Genomic DNA, 12,327 nt, shown 5'->3' with positions numbered 1-12,327 from the left:
TGATTATTATGTGTAAATGGGCACCTAAGAACACAGGAGAAGTGTCAGGCAGTCCTTAAAAGTGTGACCTATGGATCCAGAATGTCCGGTTTAATGCCAATTGAGTGGCCCTGCAAGTTAATGAATCTGTGTCTCATTTTTTCATTTGTACGGTTAAAATAGTATCATCACGGCTTGTTGTGTGGGTAAATGAGTTTGTACAAGAGCTTAAAACTCTGCCTGGCACATGGTGAGTACTTGGTAAATATTAGCTCTCATTTTTTATTTAGTGTTTCCTATTACCAACTGTAGTTATTCCTATCCCTAGCAAGTCTTTTCCTAAAACAATTCACATAAAGGGCTTTGTAAAACATTTTACACTCTATGAACAAAGAATGTTAGTTTAAAGCTGTGTCTTACTCATTTATCACCTCATGGATTTTGCCAGGTTAATAGCTTATCACAAGTCTTTGCACACAAAACTCATCTCATGTTTCTGCTAAAACCTCAGAATCAATTGAAAGGGAAAAAAAGTTTTACTTACTTGCTTTTATTTAAAATAGAAACATGTTGTATGCCATAGGTTTAAATCAGTGTTGTCCTGTTTTGTTACCAAACTTCATCTTTGCTTTGGATTGTTTCCTTAGAAGTTCAATCTATAATTCCTGTAGAACTACGTCCTTCATATACTTTATATATGCAACATTTTCCTATTTCAGCTCCTCAATAGTGATGCTGAGGATTGGAGATACGCATTCAAATGGAAATTTTACCAAAACATGCATTTAAATGTATTACATGTAGGTCACCCTACATGTAACTTACTATCCAAATTGGGACACTTTGGAGAGTGCAAAGAGAGTTGACTAGATAGGGCACCGGGATGACTGGTACAATCTCAGATTAACCCTGGCCAGTAGGGATGCAACGTTACCCCAACTGAAAGGGTGAGGACAGTTAAGAAAAGTTTAGTTAGTAGAAGAAAGCTGCCTTCTTTTTTCCCCAAAGCCTTAATTTCTCCTCATGGACCTTGGGTTATTGTAGACATGAAGTAAGTAATTGTTGAATAAATGAAGAAATGGATACATAAAGTAGGCACAGGAATTCTCACATTAAATGACAGAAAGGGAGGATAGCTTATCAGCTACACTTCGCTCCTGCAGTAGGATTACCCATGGGAGTCCAAACTGGTGTGACAGGGTCACATGATGCTACCAAAAACACCAGCTGCATATTATGGATTAGAGCATACTCATGTAGATTTTTAATATAAATGTTTGATCTTTTCTTTTTCCTAACTTTTGGTGAGCATCTTTGGCTACAATCTTTAGAATTTGTGAAGAGCTCACACTCCTCTGTTGTAAGGTACACTTCAATCAAAAATGTAAAACACTCTATTTAGAAACATGGGTGGCATAAATGATAGGCTATTGAAGCTTTGGTGGGTAGAATAAAGCCCACATCCTCCACAGTTACTGTTGCAGTGCAGCAGGGTTTGGGGTCAGAAGGCTTGTGTGTTAAGTCCTAGTTCCGTCATTCTCGGCTTTGGGACCTTGAGCAATTCATAGGACCTCTTCTCATATTTTTAGCTGCCAATATTTGTAACTTTTTGCCATTTCTTCCCCTTTATTCTGTATAATAAATCTTTTACCAAGAGCTATTTGTTGTCCCCCCAAAGTTCTCTCTTTGTTGCCCTTAAACATTATACTGTATACCAAATGTCACTCAAAATGGATTACAGACTTCAATATAACAGCTAAAACTATAAAAGTCTTAGGAGAAAACATAGGAGTAAATTTTCATGACCTTGATTTAGGCAGCGTTTTCTTAGATATGACACGAAAAGCAAAAGCAATAAAAGAGAAATATATACATTGGTTTTCATCGAAATTTTAAAAATTTGTGCTTCAAAGGTCAGTAACAAGAAAGTGAAGACAACCCACAGAATGGCAGAATATATTTTCAAATCATACATCTGTTGAGAGTAACTCAACAATAAAAAAAACTCAATTAAAAACTGAGCAAAGGATCTGAACTGACATTTCTCCAAAGATACACAGATGAGCAATAAATACTTGAAAAGATGTTCAGTATCATTAGTCCTCAAACAAATAAAAATGAAAGCCACAAAGAGATACCACTACACATCCTCTAACAGGGCCAAAATAAACAAGATAAACATTAAGAATTGTTGGCAACCACAAGGAGAATCTGGAACCCCCAAACATAGCTGGTGAGATTATAAAATGGTGTGGCCGCTTTGGGAGACACTCTGGCAGATTCTCAGAATATTAAATACAGAGTTACTGTATGATCCAGTAATTCTACTCTGAGGTAACTACCCAAGAGATTGAAAACATATGTCCACACACACACACACAAAAGCAACTGTACACAAATGTTCTCAGCAGCATTATTCAAAATAAACAAAAAATAGAAACAATATAAATGATCATCAACGGAAAAATGTATAAACAGATTGTGGTACATTAGAATAATGCATTTGTAGAGACATTGTTTCTTTGGAAAGTGGAAGCCTCAGAAAAAAAAACGAAACTTTGCATGCACTCTGTATTGATTTATTTTTTTTAAGATAACGTGTGAACAAGTTTTTTTTTTAACTTTTTTTATTGATTTATAATCATTTTACAATGTTGTGTCAAATTCCAGTGTTCAGCACAATTTTTCAACAAGTTTTGTTTTTGAGATAGATTTTCATGTTTGCCTTTTTGCTGTATCAGAAAGTTTCAATAATTTTCATCTATTATTGAGAAAAAGATTAAATCTCAATATTTGCAAAATTGGTTTGTACTTAGGCAACCGTTGCTTTAGATTATTTATTAATGTAAGATAATGTGCTGTAGTCAAATGTTACCAGTGGGGAAGCTGGGTGGTGGTTGCATGGGAATTCTCACCAGTTTCGCAACTCTTGTGACACTATTATTTATTATTTCCAAAATAAAAATTGCTTTAAATATCATAACTCCTCACTCTCACTGTAAGTATTCTGATGATGTTCTGCTTGCTTGTTTCAGATATGACTGGAAAATCAATTCAAGACTAAGCTTTAATCTAAAACCTCCTTCTTTTTCCCACACCTCCATAGGACAAGAATTGATGTTTACACAAATGGATGTTTAATCTGCATTAACCACTGAGTAATATCAACATCATACCACATTCAAATCAGGAGGCAAGATTCACAGTGGACTCCAGCCATCACTGTATAGATTACATGTTTCGGTAGGGGCTGTTGGTTGGCAAAAGTAGCACATGAGCTAATGCCCCAGTCAACAGTTACACATTTGACCAGACAAGTTCCTGGCATGGTGGGTATGACTTGTTAACTATTAAAAACAGATTATTGCCCAACAGTGTGCTTAGCAAGTTTCTGAAATAAATTTTAAAGTAGTATCAGAGAAAGTTATATAACATTGATATATCCCATAATGTATCAATTAGCAGCTTCATTAAAAAGTCTCCTTAAGAACAAGTTTATCAAGTTCTGTATAAATCCATCATGTGTTTTGCAAACATTTCATGATAAATCACTTCTATAGTGAGTATTATTTCTTTTGGTATCTATTACATCTGTATTTCCAAAGGAAAAACATACATTGGCTCCAGTTGATAACGAATTCCAAAATTCACTTCAGGTGTCTAATATCTGTTTTAATTCCCCAACATAAGAAGACAAACAGAAAACCCATGAGAAGAACCAGTCACTGACTGTACATTGAAATTATTCATGTGCCAATTAAAAGCATGAATATATTTACATATATCCACTGAATTTGATGAATACATACATCCATTGAATTAACGGTATTTAGATAACTGCATTACATAACGCGTTGATTCTCACAATTTATTGTAAATAGCAGTTACAAAAGCCAAAGAGAAGAAAGAAAACTGCATGTGTAAAGATCCTAAGGAGGCAGTGTAACATTACACAGAGGCTCCAGCTGTCCTTGGGTCGGTCCACCCGGATTTGAGTTATGACTCCATCACTTACCAGTCATACACACTTGGATAAATTACTTCATGTCTCAATTTTATCAACAACAAGATCTGAGTTATAATAAGCTCTACAGCATAGGATAGTGTAAATTTCTTAACTCCATGCCTGGTGCACAATAATGAGCCCTCAACATGCCAGCTATTATTACTGACATTTATGAGCCTCAATTTCCTTATCTATGATGGTACAATAGCAACACCTCTTCTGCCTATGGATCACCTATGTTGTGAATCAGAAGCAGTAATGCTTCTTACTGTGTCTTATACACTATAAAGAATAGGCACTCCACAAATGTAAAATATTCTTTAATACTGTGATTTGTCAAATATTCACTATGGATTATGAAGGCTGTTTCCCAAAAAAACCTATAAGCCTTGTCTTGCTTGTTTTTGCTTTTTGAAGACTCTGTTTTGTGGACACTTGAGTCCAACAGCCACGAACTAACTGCTCTGATAAACATTTGGAGGCATTAACTGACTCATCGGGAAGCCCCATTAACTTGGAGATTTCTGCAGTGCCTCTGAAAGTTCTTTTTGGGCTCAAGCCAACCATCCCATTATAACACAACTGATCATTACATGGATTTAACTCGACCTCAGATTAAGCCATATTAACCAATGTTACCATCTTAAACAACAGAAGCCTGATAAAACCCTCCCAGGACTGGGGCCTATAAAAAAGGGGTTATTTCTGTTTTTGATGCCAAGGTTAAAAAGAAGTTTTGCTCTTGATGATTCAGATAGGTGTATTAAATCATGCCTCTCAAAAAAAAGGCCACACAAAAATCCTGCTGAAGAACATGCTCAAAGCAGGAATGAACCCCCATCACATCTTGCACTGTGGCTTTAGACCATAAATTCCAAAGAGCAAGAATAATAACCTCACAGTTCTCTTCATATAACATCTAACAAAGTGACATATTCAATATATTCAAGCACTGTCGAGGTTATTGCTATTAATAAGAATTTGAAAGAATGAGGGGGAACACTATCTCAGGAAGAGTGAAGAGGACCATGATATATCAATTTTCTTCCCTTTTCTATAATTTCTGCTCTCCTTTACTGACTTCTTCATAAATATAGTCACATCTATTTCATCTTAAATAAAATCTTATCTCCACTCCATCCCTTTCCATTCACAGCTAACCTTTTGGAAAAAGTGGTCTACACACAGTATTTGTATTTTCTCACTTCCCACAAACTGTTGAAACCACAGCGATTCCGTGTACCTTCACCATCCTACCCTGCTTCTCGTCCTGCCAGAGAAGTTCCCTCTCACTGTCTCTGTGGGATCAAAGTTAGTTGAGGTGCAGTGAAGTTTCTTAGAGGAATTAGAAAAAAAAACAAGGGTAAATTAAAAAGGATCTTGAAAACCATTTTACAGCGTTCTGTTGTGACAGCAGGGGCAACTGGCAGGTAGTACAAACTGCTTGGGAGAGTGGTGTGATGCTAATGATTTAGGAAAGTAGTCTTCCATAACTGAAGGGAGAGGAGGAGGTACATCTGCCTCACAGCTAGAGCTACAAACAGGTCACGAAAACAAAAGGAACATTTTTCAAAACCATACTTAGTAAGCAAAAAGTGTACTTTTGGCAGAGCCTAAAGTACATAATCTGAGGTTTTTAAGAATGCAGATACTTGTAAGCTTGGCTCAGAGTTCTGGCAAGAAATTATTATTCATGAAAATAAGACCCTGATTGTTTTTATAATAACAAAGTAATACTTAAAAAAAGTATTTAATTTTATTTTGCAAAGATGTACCTGGATATTAAAGCAAATCATGTAAATGTACCTAAGTGACATCATGCAATAAACACAGCTATGAACCAGCCAAGAAGGTCACATCTACGTGTGTCTGATGCACCATGCTCATGTGAGGTGACAATGGCCGCCCAGGACACGGCCACCCAAGAACAGCACAGCTATACAACTAGGTGGCCTCGTCCTCACAGAAATGCTCTCTTAGGACCTGAAATCAATGCTGGAAATTTCTCTGTCCTCATCTCTCAGCCTGTGATACAAATGCCAGGAAGCGACAGTTTCTCAACCCCACCAAACAAGCTCGCCTTATCATGAATCCTACTACCTTGTCCTTCAAAGTTGGCTCACATCTAATTTTCTCTGCGAATCCTTTCCCCGTGAATCTTGCGTGAGCCTTTGTAATACTTTTAAAGCTCAGTTAGAAGAGTAAAGTTTCTCAGAAACAGAGTTCCACTTAACAAGTTCACCACTCACCAGATTAACTGAAACTCTCCAGGAAAGTGTAAACCACACCAACTGCTGCCCACAGCTAAGCGAACACTTACAGCTACTAGACTTGGCCCCACGTATTTAAACAGTTCTGTTCCCATTAATTCTGTCCCGTGCTTACTGTGATGAAAATTGTGGGCTGCCTTAACAAGCATCTATTCCTCATTCTTCCTTCCTAACAAAACCACAATTTAGTCAGGTATTCGCTCCCTGCTGTCACATTATATGTGGGCAACACAGCTATAAGACTGAGAAGAAATGATTGCAATTGAGAGCGAATTTGCACGTACGTAAGTGTCCCTAAGTTCTCCCTCCCATTTGATAAAGTAAATCATTGGTATGATTTGTCGGTATTCGTTCTGTAGGAAAGTCTTTGTAGAACTCCAATCAGCAGACTCACACTCAAACAAAAGGCCTTAACTTACTTGAAAAGTTTGAAAAATAAACACATTTGTATAAGCTTTACATTAAAATAAGATAGTTTAAGTAGATACACATGTTTTTGTAATTATGAAACTTTTACCATCTTTTGCTGATACCTTATCAGCAATACTCCTGTTATTATTCATTTAGCATTTCCTCCCTAATATGCCATTAAAAACAAATCAAATATTCCTAAGTTTGTGTCAAAAATACATACTGATTGCTCTAAACATGTATGGATCACCTATCATCTTTGGCTCCCTCCTTTTTTATCTCTAGAACTTTGCTCAAAATTTGATTTCCACATTTCTTCGTGAATCACCCTCTCCAAGGCTCTTAGCAATCTGTCTGTTGTAATTACCTCCACATTCATTTTGTCTCTAGAATTTTTTGATTTTTTCTGTTCCACTCTGCAGAGGTGGAGAGTCCATAAAATGCTGGGAATGGAGTACAGATTTCTTGATGCCCAGTTTCGCTATTCCTTTAGATGCCCCAGATTTTGGTTAAACATCAAATATTATTACAACTTCTTTGTGATGTCAATCTTTTGAATTCAATATCTCTTCACTAAATCTAGTGCTAACATTCTATGTCATGTTAGTAAGTGTTTTGGAATGAGAATCAGAAGACACTGAAATGTGTAATGTATTTTTATCACTTAATGTCTCTTAAAAGTAATTTCAAATATCTAAGTTTCTGGAAATAACTGAAAATGAAGATTAGCATCTATTTTTACAAGGAAGCAGCAGGAAAAAAAGAATTTGAGTCTAAAATCTTTGGGGGATATCTCTGGCATTGAGATAATGTGCATCACATAACATTCTTATATTAAAATACACTTAAAACTAAGTAATCAGTGAATTAAGATGGACTGAAACTAAAGTTTGCATTGTACTTTTATTGTTACACCTATTTCTTTAATACAAATATTCAAACTAAGTAGTAGCTCAAATAGTGGCCCCCAAAAAGATATGTCCAGATCCTAACCTCTGGTACCAGTGAGTGTGACCTTATTTGTTAATAGAGTCTCAGCAGATATAATTAATTCAGTTAAAAATCTAGGATGAATGTGACAATGAATTATATATATGTTCATGTATAACTGAAAAATTGTGCTCTACATTGAAATTTGACACATTGTAAAATGATTATGAATCAATAAAAAATGTTAAAAAAAAATCTAGGATGAGGTCATTTTGGATTTGGAGTAGGCTCTATAGCCAATGACCAGTGTCCTTATAAAAGAAGGGGGAAGGGAATTTGAGACACAGAAGGGAAGGGAGAAGACCACATGAAGACAGAGGCCGAGACTGGAGTTACGAAGCTACAAGCCAAGGAGTGCCCACTGTCACCAGAAACTAGGAGGGAACCATGGAATGGATTTTCCCCCTGAGCTTCTAGAAGGAATCAAGCCTGCAACGCATTGATTTTGGACTTCTGGCCTCCAGAACTTTGAGAAAATAAACTTTTGTTATTTTAAGCCACCAAGTTTGTGATAGCTGTTAGGGCAGTCTTAGGAAATTAATATGATATATCATTACTTATACGCATTTATACATTTTCATTTAAGTCCTTTCCATTTCCAAAAATAGACTTCCTGAACCATTATAAGAAAAAATCTGATGGATACCTGTTCATACAGCTGAATAAAGGAGCACACAGAAAGAAATAGGGAAAAAAAAAGTTTAGAAAAATGTCTAGTCTAAAACAATTGCTGTAAAGAACCAATATGGTATAGTAAAAGCCATAGGTCCTAGAGTTAAAATGGCAATCTCTATTCTTAAGTCTATCGTTTTTGTATTTATATAAACTTGGGCAAGATATTTAACCTCTCTGAGCCACAATCCTACCTCATCCATAATGAAAGATGACAACACTCTTTCTTATGCAGTTGTGAGAAAAATACAGTAACTTATGTTAAGAATTTTGCACATTTCCAGCATACAGTAAACTTTGAATAAATATTATCTGTTAATAACTGGAATTAAATGCTCATAATAAATCATCTCAAAATCAATCCTTTAGAGCAGATATAAATTCTCATGAGTCTCCTTGAGAAGCTAGCCTGTTCTCCTGTCTCAACAACAGTTGCTCTAATTTTAAAGAACCTCAGCCACAAAAGTGATATTAATTTACGTAAGGTAATATTAAGAATATCTCCCAACCAAGAAACAGTTATCCTCTATTTTTAACTAGGATCACCATTTACTTCACTAACACGGCAGATGAAATGTTTCTAACTCCTACTTTTATGCTTGTGTTCCACCACTTCATAAGTAGCACCTTCTCAAGACAATCCATGCCCTCTTTTGGCCTCTATGACCCTACAAGATTCTAATACAAAAACAATTATGCAAATCTCTGTCTACTTCCTTTTAGGTTAATCAATACTGAGTGACACTACCACAAAACCTTCTATAATTAATATTCAACATGTGAACAGTATTTCAGAGTAGAGTCTACACTGGAACACCAGCACATTCATTCCATGATAAAATCCTAATCCTATAAATGAAGCATTTCTTCCTTTCTTTCTTTATGTATTCTCTTTGTTCAGGACACTGAAGCTTAGAGAAGCCTAGTGAACTGCCTGTCACAAGGTTATATTTGTCCAATATATAATGTTTCTTTTTTAACTTTTTATTATGAAAAAAATCAAACCTATATAAAGTAACATAATAATATAATAAACCACCATGTACTCATCACCTAGCTATGTTTATTTAGAAGATTTATTTTCAATTCCTCAAAATCTCCCTAATGAGACAACAAACACACATCTCCAGCTGTAATGCATAATTTAAAATGTGCATCATGTTTTAAGACAAAAGGAGGGAAAGAGACAACCATAAAAGATTATTTCAGAATGAAAATTTTCCACTGTAAGTACTCTGTCTCTAAATCCATTAAGACAGAGAATATCCCTAGGTAGTAACATTCAAGTGACCGTAAATGTGTTCACCAAAAACTTACTGACAAAGCATGAACCAAGCATGAAGTTTCTGAAAATTCACTGGCAAAGGCAAAACCTAAATATGCATAAGCTTAGTGATTATATGTGACATAATGATACTGTGGGCCAAAAATCTGCTTTCCAATTGATATTCAAAGTAAGCTACCCTTAAATGTGTATAATGGTATCATGGAAAATAAGGTCTTTAAATAAGAAAAATAGAGTTCCTCTTTCCGTCCTATTTGTAACAATGAGCAATTCCCCATTAAAGTAAACAACACCTGAAATATTTCCAGGAACCAGTCACCATCGGTACCTGCAGAGATTCTGGAAGAGGGGTTTTCTTTGCTAGTACAGTCATCATGAAGAGCATTCATCCCATTGACATGTCAGTGAAAAAGAAAACAAATTCAGCTGTAAGTAAAAGAATCAATTCTAAGAAGTAAAATTGGCATGAGTTAGTAAAGACTCAGAACTTCAACACGGAGTAGAGAGATAGCCAGAGAGGCGAAAAATGGAAAGCCATTTCAGAGAAGTCACTACATTTTAAACAACCCTTCCGAGAACAGCCTGGCACAAGTACAGGACAGATGGGGGTGGTGATAACTATAAACATATTTTTACCTTACTTTTGTACAATTGTTAAGAACTGCTTAAATTTTAGAAGCTCTTTCTCAGATGCAGCACAGTAGACCTTATAAAAAGCTAGTTAACATATATTACTGAAATTATGACTACCAAACAGACACCAACAACCTCTCTTAAAATGCATATGTATTTTAGATTGTGGTTATTAATTAAATAATTAGCTTTACCTAAAATGTTAGTGGTGGGGTGGCGGGGATGTGGCAGTAGGGGGAACCTTAGTGAGAGAGGAACTGGCGGAATTGTCCAGGGCAATGTATCCCTTATAAGTGATGTATCTCAGAGCCTGGAGAGACCTTAAGTCTAGTGGGAAGTTAGCATCTTTGTACCAGATCCCGCTCTTTAAGTTAAGGGAGGTCAATAAGAGGTTTCCAGAAAAATATAATTGAATAATTAATCTGTCTTCCCATGAGTGCAAAAAATAAAATAGGCTTCTATAACAGGAACAAGTTTACAAATACGAATTTTGCAAATAAAAATATGAGAAATAGGGTTTTGAAATAAGCAGTGTTCACATCTCCTGGTCATTTTTGGCCACTAATTAGCCTGAGAATTTAGGGCTGGCATGAATCTCAAGAATCTAAGGCTCCTCAGATAGAGGTAGTAAATCTCCCTGACCCCTATGTCAAGTTGGGGGTCATGGACACAGGGCTCTTAATTGCAAATAGCAGAAATGTCCTCCAGTAAATTTAAGTGAAAACAAACTTATGGAAAATTATGGAAGGATATCAGAGACTCACAGAAACTCCATAACGCCTAGAGAACCAAGCTATGCTTGAAATAGTACCGAAATAAGAGCACAGAAGTAGCCCCATGTGCTCAGCACTGTTGCCATCACCAGGCATGCTCGCCAAAGTCCACTCTGTTAACCAGGATCTGGGTACCTGATACTGTATTAAAAACTCTGAGTGGCTGCCCCTGTAGATGAAATCTATCAGCCATCATCATTGCCAGAATGGATGCTGCAGTGCCTGTTTCTTGTCATTAATTTCCAATTGGAAGTCTTACCTGTGTGCATCTTACTAACAGAGCCTGGGTTATATGCACACATCCTTGATTCAGAAGAGGCTGAGGAAGCAAGTTTCTGGGTTCTATTATGGGACTTTACTTACAAGGAAGGATTTTTCCAAACACGTGAAGAATAACAAAGATGTTGGCTGGAGTATCTAAGATGTCAAAGGTGTCAAAGATGCGAGAACACTATCATGGATCCCCTTGGAGTATCCGCACACTGGCCTCTGAGAAACAGTCTCTACCATTGACTGTAAGTCCACGATCTGGATCTGCCAACCTCTCCTCTCAACTCTTACCACTCTCTTCCCACCAGTCACACTGGTCTTAAGAGGTCCTCCAACAGGCAGGGCTATTCCGGCTTTTAGGATTTCTGCCCCTGAGCATGCCTCTGCCTAGAACCCTCTGCCCCCAAATGTATTCATGGCTGACTCCTGCTTTGTTCTCAAGTCTCAACTTAAATGTCTCCCCCTGAGGGAAGATTTCCCAGACCACCTTCCGTGGATGTCTTCATACTCCTCCAGCCTTGTCACTCTTTTCATGCACTGATCACTATTTGATTTTGTTTTATTTGCTTATTTTCAGCCTCAGTCGCCATAATCACCACGATGAAACCTCTCTGGGACTATGGATCGTGTCTGTCCTTTCTGCTGCTGTATCTTCAGCACCTAGAATAATGTTGGGTACACATTAGCCTTTCAAGTATTTGTTGCATGATGAACTCCTGCTATAGTTTAATAGATCCTATAAATGTAGAGACTGAGGAAGAGAGGTCCCCTGCTTTGTATATGACCATAGAGCAAATAAATAATCAAAGGATAAGTCCCTGATTCCCAACCATGCAATTTCCAGGAAGAGAAAGGTACAGGCAGTCTCAGGAGGCAGCAGAGAAGAACAGAAAGAACACTGATTAGGAAAAAAGCATGAGTTCCATAATCATACATTTCTGAGTCCAAATCTGTGCCCTCAAATCTAATATAAGCCTCATGAGTTTTTTCAGAGAATTAAGTATGATAATCTATGTATGTTATACATATATACATGTT

The 12,327-nt window shown here is 36.6% G+C and overlaps 1 protein-coding gene across 6 annotated transcripts in view; it reads right to left on the bottom strand.

The window, feature by feature from the left end:
- The window catches only part of GULP1 (GULP PTB domain containing engulfment adaptor 1), a 228,957-nt gene that overhangs the window by 176,534 nt on the left and 40,096 nt on the right, over positions 1 to 12,327 (bottom strand). The gene's annotated exons all lie outside the window — the stretch shown is intronic.

This window comes from Camelus ferus, chromosome 5 (genome assembly GCF_009834535.1).
Source record: "Camelus ferus isolate YT-003-E chromosome 5, BCGSAC_Cfer_1.0, whole genome shotgun sequence".
Taxonomy (NCBI): domain Eukaryota; kingdom Metazoa; phylum Chordata; class Mammalia; order Artiodactyla; family Camelidae; genus Camelus; species Camelus ferus.
Note: the sequence above shows the minus strand (reverse complement) of the source record. Positions and strands in the feature narration are given on the sequence as shown.